At 44.6% G+C, this 12,449-nt stretch overlaps 1 protein-coding gene across 3 annotated transcripts in view; it reads left to right on the forward strand.

The window, feature by feature from the left end:
* The window catches only part of SMIM19 (small integral membrane protein 19), a 136,286-nt gene that overhangs the window by 1,826 nt on the left and 122,011 nt on the right, over window positions 1-12,449 (forward strand). The gene's annotated exons all lie outside the window — the stretch shown is intronic.

A 12,449-nucleotide genomic window follows, 5' to 3' on the forward strand; every position in this document is an offset into this window, starting at 1 on the left:
CTATGGAATTTTCGGACAGAGTGCTCCGCAGCCCTCTGTATCAAGTCACCTATTGAGTGCGTTGGGTCAGTGACAGATCAGCTATTCGGACAATTTCTCTAGCTAAACCTAGGCTAGTTATACTGCTAACATACTCTTGGCAGACAGGCAGGCAGAGCCAGGCCGGGCCGGGCACCGCGCGGCAGGAAGTAAGTGAAGGGTCAGGGGTGCAGGTGGGGGCTGCATCGCTCCTCGGAGCGGGTTCAGAAGACTGGAGCTGAATCTGGTGTCCGGGCCCTTTTGAGGCCTAGAAACGGGGACAATGCGGTGAATTAACGTGCACACTGTAAACGTGGCAACATAGGCCTAATACTTGTTGCTTTCACGAGAACTGGAAACTGGCATACTAGAGTTGGACACAACTATAATTGCGTCTTTAATCGATCATAGGGGGATACATATGCATATTTAATCATGCACATATAGCATAGGATGGGGAACACGTAGGCACATATAACATGGCAAAATTTACTTTTCCACATTCCCTCCTTGTGCCCTACGTTTCCATCAGGAAACATCAATATTCATGATACCATCTATCTGTTCATATAGCATCATTTGCTCGTCTCGAATTGTCTTGGAACGGAACTTAGGACTAGGAATACAGGATGTAGCGCACAAGCCGCAAATCGCAGGGCCACATTGTAAACAGAGGCAGCAACTGAATATGATCATTACTGCTATACCTAGGAATGACAATACTTTCCATCCCCAGGCAGATATGATACTCCAGAGCCAACCGGACCATGTCCAGGTGCCTGGATCTTGGTGTAACTGATGGGCAATTTTATGAAGTCTGGTTATAGCTGAATAAACAGACTGCGCGTTATTAGGAATGAAAATGCAGCAACTAGATCCGATGACTCTACAAGCTCCTCCTCTATCGGCCAATATGACGTCAAGAACGAGACGATTTTGGAGCACGACAAATCTAATGGCAGATTGCTCTTCGGTTAAGTTACCTAGAGCGGAAGTAGTCTCATTCACTACTGCTTCAAGGGTTCTGGTTAACCTACGTATTAACTTACTATTCTGGACAGGGCCTATAAAGAAAAAGAAACCTTTATTGAAGTCTTGATATTGTTCTAGAGTAGTTTCAGTTTGATCGACAATTGGGGACTCAGTCTCCCTTCTATGTCTAACGTGTACTAGATGTGTTTCTGTGATAATCGGATGGGGCTAGAAAAACTGGTGGCAGTAGGAAGGCAATGTAACAGGTTCCATCCCAATCGAGGGGCAGACGAATATATGCGGTCTGACCACAAACAAAATAAGAATGACGTGAGGCTTTGAAAATAGATTTCCCACTGTCACTATACTCGACCATAGTAGTACAATCACTATGTCCTACATGTGCGGAACCATTCTTTCTGACACATAATTCGCCTTTGACGGGTAGGACTGAAATAGCAGGCAAATCTGGAGTAGTATCGGACTGAACATTCAAAACCATGAAATTCGAGGAATAATTACCTAAATCATATACTTCATTTTCTAGATCTAACCCTGTTCTATGGGAAAGGCCTTGCTTGTCTGGGAAACATGTTCGATTCAGAAGGGACATATCAGTGGAGGATGACGTTAATGTGGACCATGCTCCACACGAACCATTGTGTGAAAACGGATAAGGAAAGAGTGGCAGAACTCCCTTCGGTGTCTGGAAAGGGGGAAGTCGACCACACACCCAACAATTAGTGGCATTGCTGGTCTGGTGTGAATAGTGTAACATTCTGATAAATGTGTTATTACGCATAGCAAGACGATAGGATAACTCGTGAGGAGGCAGGTCACTAAATGTGTGCTCTACTGTAACATTAGGAAACATATGTACATGTGAAATAGGAAAACATAAATGAAAAGCATAACTTATGCAGGTAACCATAAGACTCAAGAATAATAAAAAGAATAGAACGATAATACATCTTTTAGAGTTTTGACTAACTCTCTCACTGTGTGGGTCTGTCTCATACATGTCAGGAACCTGTCTAACCGCTTCACCCGAGAGGGACTTAGACAATTAAACTGGCTGACTTATTTTACTAGACCGGAGTTTTGCTTTATACTCCTGCTGCGGAGTTTTCTCTAACAGGGGAAGTTTAGAGTCTGTGTCTGGACAGTCCTTAAGAACGGGGCAGTCTTTGATAAATGTCTTTGGCCGCAATCCATGGAATTTCTTGATGTGGCTGGTATGCACCCAGCCCTTGCGTCCTTCGAGCTTGACGGCGGTCCTTGTTGTTAATAACACCAGCTGGGGCTCCTTCCAACGGGGCTCCAACGGACTTGAACGATCAAAATTGCGCACCAGGACGAAATCCCCTGGAACGACTTCATGCAGTTTCACCTCAGTGTTGTCTGGAAAAGCAGCGGCAACCTGTGAACGACAAGAGTGTAGGGCAGACATCAAGGAAGCTAGGTAATCTGTCAACATATTACTGGAAACGTCTGTAATCTTTCGGGGCATAGGTGTACCCCACATATTAGGAGGACGGCCGAATACGACCTCGTACGGGGACAGACCTGATCTAGAGTGTGCAACCATTCTCATATAAAAAAGGGCAACTGGCAGTGCTACCAACCAATCTACACCTTTCTCTGCGCATACTTTTGCAATGCGGATTTTCAATGTCTGATTATGTCTCTCAACTAGACCAGCTGCTTCGGGGTGCCGTACACAGTGGAACTTCCACTGGTACCCTAACAGAAGGGATACTTGTTTCATGAGCTCGGATGAGAATGGCTGGCCGTTGTCTGAATACACGACCCTAGGTAATCCAAAGCGGGGAAAATACTCACGAACCAACTGCCTGGCAGTGGTCGCGGCAGTGTAATCTGGAACTGGATATGCTTCTGTCCACCTGGACAAAGCACATACAACTACGAGGACATACTTGAAACCTCGACATCTCTCCATCTGAATATAATCCATCTGGAGGACTTCAAAAGGGTGGTCAGGAGGATGGAATCCACCTTGTTCCACCGGGACACTTTTACCTGGATTGAACTGACAACAGATCATGCAGGTACGCACTTTCTGTTTGGCTGCTGCTCGTAAATGCTTGTTGAACCAAATGTTCTGGATACTGTCTAACATGGCCTTTTCTCCTAGGTGTACTGGACTATGTGCGGTATTAATAATGACTTGAACCATTGAGTCGGGGAGAAACCATGTGGCTTTTCCCTTCGTCAACCATCCCTGATCTGTCTGGACCCCTCCTTGTTCGGACCATTTCTTGATTTCATCTGGAGTGGCATGTGACTGTATATCTATTACATCTTGTGTAGGGTCCTTAACTGTCATACAAGTAGTCTGATCTGGAATGAGTGTCTGTGTCGTGTTAACTGGAATGTCTGAAGTCTGAGCTGTAAGCTTGGCTGTTCGATCTGCCAGGTCGTTACCCTGGGAAATGATGTCAGTAACTTTCGTATGTGCCTTGCACTTCATAATGGCAATAGCTGTCGGTAAATGTATTACATCTAACAGAGCTTGAATGAGGAGCCCATGCTGAATCTTAGTTCCATGAGAAGTCATGAAACCTCTTTCTTTCCAGAGCACTCCAAAGTCGTGTACGACTCCGAATGCATAACGTGAATCTGTATATATGTTAACTTTCAGGTTCTTGGCACGTATACAGGCTTGGGTCAGAGCGACTAGCTTTGCTGCTTGAGCAGACAGGGTATCAATACGGTGTGTTTCTATAACTTCAGTGTCCGTAGTCACTGCATACGCGGCTACTAGTTCTCCTGTACTTGTTCTCATACATGAACCATCCACATAAAGTGTCAGGTCAGGATCAGGTAATGCAATATCTGTCAAGTCTTGTCTTGGCTTTGTCATGGCGTTAACGACTTCCACACAGTCATGTGTGGCAGGATTTGAAGTAACTGACGGTAACAGTGTAGCGGGATTTAAAACGTTGCAGCGTCTGATTTCTATGTGTGGCTGAAACAGTGTCAGTTCATAACCTGTTAAACGTGCAATTGTCAAGTGCTGAGTCTGAGTTCGGTTTAAAAGAACTTCCACGGAGTGTGGAACTTGTACTGTCAGGGAGTGTCCTAACACTATGGAATCACTTTGTCTGATAGCTAGAGCTGTGGCTGCAACTGACTTGAGGCACGCAGGCAGCGCCTGGGCCACTGGATCTAATGTGCTAGAAAAATAAGCACAGGGCTTGTATTGTCCTGCTTGATCTTGTGTGAGAACAGATAATGCAGTACCATCACGTTCTGTAACAAAAAGTGTAAAAGGCTTACTGTAGTTCGGTGTTGCTAGAACAGGTGCTTGGCATAAAGCTTTCTTTAATTCATTAAAAACAAGTGTATGTTCTTGGGTCCAAGGGAGGACAGTCGATACGGCTGCCTCCTGTGTCGTTAACTGTATCAGTGGCTTGGCTAGAAATGCGTACTGAGGAATCCATTGTCTACAGTAAGAAGTGAGGCCGATAAAAGCTCGTACCTCCTTCTGAGTCTTGGGCTGTGGAAGATGTGCTATTAACTGGATACGGTCAGGTGTCAACTGCCTACCCCTCTTGGACAGTAAGTGTCCCAAGTAGACCACTTGCTGGACACAGAATTGTAATTTAGAAGGGGACACCTTGTGCCCCATCTCGGCCAGAAAATACAGAACTGTAAGTGACGCACGCTCGCAGTCACGTTCAGAACGGGCTGTAATTAACAGATCATCGACATACTGGAGTAGGGCAGTGTCAGTTGGCATGTGAATATTGTCTAGTTGTCTCTTAAGTGCTTGACTGTAAATGCTAGGACTTTCTGTGAAACCTTGAGGTGCTCGTGTAAATTTATAGCTTCTTCCATTTAAACAGAAACCGAAAAGGAACTGGCTGTCTGGATGAATAGGGACACTAAAGAATGCGTTCTTGAGATCGATAACTGAAAAGAATGTGGCTTCAGAATCAATGGCTGTCAAGAGTGATGAAATATCAGGGACTACTGGGTACTGGGGTATGATACACTTATTAAGTTCTCGAAGGTCGATCACTAATCGATAAACTGGAGGTGCATTCGGATCAGTACGTTTCAGGACTGGAATGATAGGAGAATTACATACATTGGAGTCAGTTTCTACAACCACTCCTTGAGCAATAAGCTTGTCAATAATTTTGGATAAGGCTGCTACAGCCTCAGGTGGCAATTTGTACTGTCTGATTCGTGGTAATACAACACCTTGCTTCAGAGTCACACGATGGGGTGTAATGTGCATACAACCTACATCAGTTGGACCTTGCGCCCATAAATGCTGTGGTACATTCAATAATCTTGGATCAAAATCACGTAATACATAATGACCTTTAAAATCTCGCAAGAACAGGCGGACCCCTTCTGGGGAGCAGCAAATTATGGCACCTAATTCTTTCAAAGTCTTAATGCCTAACAAATTTTCTGGACAAGACTTCGTGAGTAACAATTCAGTAGTTCGGGACAGTGGACCAACTTCTAGAGTAACTGGTTTCGATATTTCATTAACAATAGGCTTTCCTGAAAATCCAAGGGAAACATTTCTTGAGCCTGAGAGCGGAGCCCCTGGAACCTCGTCATGACTGATGGTAGTCCTACTTGCCCCTGTATCAATCAGAAACTTTCTGTCTTTCCCTAATACTTGACTATGTACATAGGGACCCTCTTGATCTACAGGAATCTCGATGAGAGGCAAGCCAACCTCCCTCTCTAGGCTGTTTCATGAATATGGCTGATAATCTGGATACTCTGACTGTGCATACTGGTACATCTGCTGTGTAACGTGCTGTGTTGCAGCGATAGGCTGCGGTACTGTAACTGTCTGTTGTGCGTTCTGCGGTGGCTGGGAAGTCTGTAAAACTTGTTCTTGTCTAGGCGGACGTGGTCTTTCTTTAGTCTTACCAGTAGCTATGTTGTGTTTCAGAACTGCACACTCGTTTATAAAATGACCTGGCTGTTTACAATAATTGCATGTCCCTTTAACGGGAGCTGTAGGATGACTGGCTTGATTCGGACCCCTCTTTTGACTGTCTTGTGGAACAGATTGTGCAACTAATACTTTCATTTTCGTGTCTTTCATACGTCTTCTTTCATGTTCCTGCTCTTCCCTGATTCTGTTCTGGTGATACTGGAGCATCTGGAGCATCTGTGACGGAGTATTAGCTTGCCAAGAACTCTCGACTTTCAATACTCTATTTTTAACTTGTGGACTTGAATTCTCGACTAGTTTGGTAACAAAAAGATGGGGGTACGATTCACTACTTGTTTTCAGACCACTATTAATAATAAAACATTTCTCGAATCTAGAATAAAAGTCACTAGTATCTTCATCTTGTTTCTGTTTACAGGCTGAGATGGCATCCCAGTCTTCCTTTTTCGTGGCTAGTAATCTTGGCAAGACTTGTATTAACAGTTCGGGCAAAGCTTTAGCTTTATCCCCAAGACCGGTACCTGGTACTCGTGTGTTATCTTCGGCTTCTAATGCAGACCAATCTATCTTTTTCTCTCCCACCTCCCATTCTTTTTCCTTGAGTTTTTCATATATGCCCGCAGGCAACAGGACTTTTAACATTTTAATAATATCTGGATACGTGTATTCTCCCATACGGAGCATGTCTTTTAATTCACGGTGGAACCCTGCTGGATCTTTATCGTGACAGGGAATTAACTTTTTCATCTCCAAAAGTTCTATTTTCGTGATGGGGGTGTAAACAAATACTCGTTCTAGAGCACCCCCCGTTGTCCTAACTGGATGTACTTCTCGTAACGGATTCTGTCTATCTATGTAGAATGACTTCCTTACTGGGGGTGGAACGGGAACAAAATGCGGAGTCAGGAACGTACTGTATTTGTGGCGCTGTTCTAGGATGACATTAATTAAATCGGTACCTAGACCTTTCCATCTGTACTGGAGTAACTCGTTCAATACATCATGTAAAGGACCTGGATCAGAATGCTGAACCTCATACAGTGTGATGAGGTGCTGAATCATATACATACCCACCAGACGCTGCTCGGCTGGGGGCAGTTTCAGGAACATTTGTGCCACGATTTCATCTGGAAACGTGGTAGAATCACTAATCCATCGGACTGCTGATCGGGCTAGTTCTTGTTCATGCATGGTATTAAGTTCACTATAACCTATTTGTGATTTCAGAATTTTATCGGTAGCTTGGAACACTTGCTCAAGAGAACATTGTTCTGGCACTGGAGGAGAAAAACTTTTCTTGTAATCTGGACGTGAATGTCTGTCGGAAAGTCTAGTTCTACCTACATACGCTATTCTGTCGGGATTCTCGATGTCTACCTCTTCACTTGAAGAGTCATTCTCTTTCTCGGCTATTTTCCTTGCTTTCTCTTTTTCATGTATGTCTAGAATTTCCTTACGGATTTTCCTGTACATAGCGTCTATACAATTCTGTGTCTTGTGTTTTCCCTCGGCTATATTATCACTCCACTTTGTCAGGACTTTCATCTTATCTTTATCTTTCTCAGGATAGTCTTGTTCTCTTATTAAACAGTTAATCAAAAACTGTAAAATCAGATGTTGAGTCTCGACTTTTCTGTGTGCCATAGCTTCGTGAATACTTTCTGGATCCTCCCCTGTACGGATAAAACGATATATTCTATCTAGATGGTCCTTCATGTCTGGCAGAGTAACCAAAAAGGTGGTAACTCGTCGTAAACGTACTGAATACAGTATCATGTAATCTTCACCTGGTACTGGATCATAAACACAATCAGTAAGGTATTTCTTGAGGGCTGCGTAAGTAGAGACTTTCGGTGTACGTTGTAACGCTGCTTCTCTCAGCGTCATTCGTTTCGTTTGAGGCGGGGTGGTAGGAGCGCCTCCCGCCGCCCCTCCTGGGCTAGAGTCGTCAGGTAATACCGGACGTGCGGGTGCTGGTAACGTGACTGGTAAAACGGGTGCATTTACTGTAGGCTGGGCCGGGGGTACATTAACTTGGTCCCCGGGACCAGTGGCTGGAGGAACAGGGATTACATTATTAACAGGGTGCTGAGGTTGAACAGGCGGAATATGATTTGCATATTCTGGGACTGTCGTCCAAATAGGACGAAAGAAAAATTTCAGCTGCGGTCGGTTTGACGTAGCTTAGTCGGGACTAATGGTGGCGGAAAATTACTGGATGCTTCCGGGGTTGCCTTCGGCAAGCCCTCGGCAAGAAGAGGATACATGCCCCTTATAAGAGCATTTCTCTGTCTGACTGTTCTGCTCTAACTCGTTCACCTTCTTCTAGAAGTTCCCTTTCTTGGGCTCTCTCTGAGGATTCCCTACTTAATTCTGCTTTTCTGATTTCTTTTTCGGTTCTTCTATGAGATTCTTTGCGCCATAACTCGATGGCATCTTTCTGGGACTGTCGGGCTTTCTTTTTCCATAATGCCTCTTCTACTCGCATGATGCACTCGGCATCCCATGTACCTGATACAGGCCATCTATATTTCTCTTCTAGATCCTTGGTATAGTCGACCCATAAATCTAAATACAATATGGCACTTAAGCCATGCTTATGATACATAAAATGTCCTGGACTGTCCCTAGGCGGGACAGGAACTGATTCTTCGAGTAACCCTTTCCGGGTTCCTATCTGACGTAACTTGGAAAACAGAGGCATTCTAGACTTGAATCCAAACACAATACAATACACAGTAACGAATAGCAAAACCAATCACTCATACCACGACATTAAAATACATTAATAACATTAATAACAGTTCGAACAGAATATTACCTGGTACATTTTAAAACCGAACACATGAATTTCTCGAACAGACTTACTAGAATTACTGGATGCACTGCTAAAACAGTACAGAACATACCGGTCCCATAAAGAGACACGTCGGACCCGTATCCACCTAGATGAATACTTCGGACTGGATCTGTGTACCCAAACCCATCGGACCAGAGACAAATAATTTGACCCTGTCTAGATACTACCCCAGCAACGGTACTCACCGGGCAGCAAGAACGGAAGGCCTCGGACTGGACTGGACTGCTACGACGTCGGACTACGGACTTCAGTTACAGGTGGGCCTCTGGATACCTCGGACCTTGTACTCTCGGCTTGGGCTCTGGTCGGGACTCGCCGCATTCCTCACCGCCTCGTCTGGATGCTGGACCGCAGTCTCCGTCTCCTCCGTGGGCCTGAGGGATACTTGAAGCAGAAATATCTGCACGTGTACGGTATGGTCCCGTCACGGCTGCAGAGGGTCAGGGGGCCTGCGTGGCTTCGCCGGCGCGTGGGGAAAGGGCAAGTCCCTATTCGGGCGCCATTATGTGGTAAATAAATAATTAATTACCGGTACTATTTTTGAATACAGTGAATAAAACAGATACCTCGAATCCTGTCTCTTATTTATTGAGCTATCTGAGTCTAACAGGCTTTAATCAGGCATAAGGGACAGGAACGGGATAGCCTGCACGGAAATAGAATGGATGGCAGCTGCAATGCCTCATCGACAGTGCAGCATATATATAGTATCATACATTACATTGCATACAATAGGCGTAGCAGTCGCGAAAGATAAGGACACATTGATGGAAGAAGAAGGCGTGTACAGGGCGTGCACTGAGACATGTGATGTGAAACGTCACAGAAGTGTCATAACTGGGCGGAAACATGGAGGGGGCTACCTGAGAGCAGCTGGGACCTTTAACCTAGTGGTGCGCGCAAACGGGCAATGACGTGTTACCAGAGAGAACTGGGGGCTATGACTTCTGCACTAGAAGAGGAGACTAAAGTCTACGGTGTCAGGACGACATGTACCTATGGCATATCTGGTATCTTGTGTTTAGAGTACATGTTGATAGAAACTAAAAGTTATCAGGGCAAAGGCTACTTGACACTAGGACTGGCGCATGCATTATTCTACATGTATTGCGTGTGCTAGGAATATTCTATGAATATTAATACAGTAATTCTCTTGCATGGAGACAGAGACTAGACCATCGCTGAAACTGTGATGCAGTTCAGTAGCTTAGGAATGCAGAGAAGGAGGGCTGGACTGATAACTAGAAGCATAACATACTCTTGGCAGGCAGGCAGAGCCAGGCCGGGCCGGGCACCGCGCGGCAGGAAGTAAGTGAAGGGTCAGGGGTGCAGGTGGGGGCTGCATCGCTTCTCGGAGCGGGTTCAGAAGACTGGAGCTGAATCTGGTGTCCGGGCCCTTTTGAGGCCTAGAAACGGGGACAATGCGGTGAATTAACGTGCACACTGTAAACGTGGCAACATAGGCCTAATACTTGTTGCTTTCACGAGAACTGGAAACTGGCATACTAGAGTTGGACACAACTATAATTGCGTCTTTAATCGATCATAGGGGGATACATATGCATATTTAATCATGCACATATAACATAGGATGGGGAACACGTAGGCACATATAACATGGCAAAATTTACTTTTCCACAACGTGAAAGTTAAAAACAAGTGTGTAAAATAAAGTGCAAAAACCAAACAAAAGTGATGGGTAACCTTCAATTTGAGGTCCCTGTACTGTTTGTAATGCACAAGATCCACACCCCATGGGTCTCGGGAGGGGGGGGAAGCGACAATGGCACACCGCCCGCAACGCCTGCCACCCGTTTTGCACCTAGCGTCTCCTGCTACCGGACCCTGTGCATTCGGCTTCTCCTGGTGGGCCCGATGCTGAAGCATGTCACCACCCAGGATGGTGAGTGAGGGCTTCCTAAAAAAAAAAACGCTGATTTCCACTGTGACTTCTTCACGGAGATTTCTTCTCTGTGTCTAGTGCTTACACACTTCTCTCTCAACAAGAGTTGCTGCCTCATGTAAACGGTACTCTTTTACCGATCTCGGAAGGATGAATGGTGAAGTGGGTTTCGTCAAGACTCGAAACTGAAATCTGGAGGCAACACTCACTTTTCTACAAATAGTGTGTGGCATATTATGTTAAATACATAACATACCTAACAGCAGGCTTGATAGTACCTTTAAATAACAATTAAATTATATGTTATGTTACAAAAACAATAACATACCACTATATATCTAGCAATAGTTTTTAAAGGTTTTAATGTAATATATTTAGGCACAGTGAAATGATGGGACAAGACAGGTGAGCATGCAGGGTGAGCAGAGTGTGAGCATGCAGGGTGAGCAGAGTGTGAGCAGACCGAGTATGCCCACAGAGAACAGGCACTGCACCAGTGCAATAGGAGTGACACCCATAGAAAACAGGCACTGCACCAATGCTATGATAGTGACACCCATAGAAAACAGGCACTGCACCAATGCTATGATAGTGACAACCATAGGGAACAGGCACTGCACCAGTGCTATGATAGTGACACCCATAGGGAACAGGCACTGCACCAGTGCTATATGAATGACACCCATAGAGAACAGGCACTGCACCAATGCTTTGATAGTGACACACATAGGGAACAGGCACTGCACCAGTGCAATGGGAATGACACCCACAGAGAACAGGCACTGCACCAGTGCAATGGGAGTGACACCCATAGAAAACCGGCACTGCACCAATGCTATAGGAATGACACCCATAGAGAACAGGCATTGCTCCAGTGCAATGGGAGTGACACCCATAGAGAACAGGCACTGCACCAGTGCAATGGGAATGTCACCCATAGAGAACAGGCACTGCACCAATGCTATAGGAATGTCACCCATAGAGAACAGGCACTGCACAAATGCTATGAGAGGGACACCCATAGAGAACAGGCACTGCACCAGTGCAATGGGAATGACACCCATAGAGAACAGGCAGTGCACCAATGCTATGATAATAATAAATTTCTTTATTCAGAATTTCAGAAATTAGAAATCCATAAAAGCAGTATTAATACATAATAATTTCTTCCTTTAAAAATTTGTAATCATAAAATTATGTAATACAATACAATTTCACATACAAAAGATCATTATCACAGTTCATTTGAGGTGCACTAATCGGAGGGCACTTACTCGCAGTTCATTTAGAGTGCACTAATCGAATGGAAATTACTTTACAAATTTTTCCTGTGTCTAAATATACATTTCAAAAAGTTTAGTACGTGATAACAGGTGGTTTGTGTCTAGGAGCTGTAGACAGAGCATGGCAGGACGACATTGTCTATAACCCCAAGATTTTAACAGGGATAATAGCCACAATTTTCGATGTTCATTATAGAATTTGCAGAACATAACTACATGTAGAGTGGATTGCGCGGACTTTCCGTCACAAGGACAGGGGGGTAGATTTGGATCCCATGCATTCGTTAGTGGGAATGCTGTTAATCTATGGAATTGGTTTAATCCAAATCTTGTCAGAAGATAACGATCAAAAATACTGATTTCAAGATTTAGATAGGGCTGAATGGAAAAGGTGGATTGTACCATTATAGCATGTTGAACAGATGGTTTACCTGCTTCAGAGAGAAGCCTTAAGTTGTCCAA

Source organism: Lissotriton helveticus, chromosome 7, assembly GCF_964261635.1.
Source record: "Lissotriton helveticus chromosome 7, aLisHel1.1, whole genome shotgun sequence".
Taxonomy (NCBI): domain Eukaryota; kingdom Metazoa; phylum Chordata; class Amphibia; order Caudata; family Salamandridae; genus Lissotriton; species Lissotriton helveticus.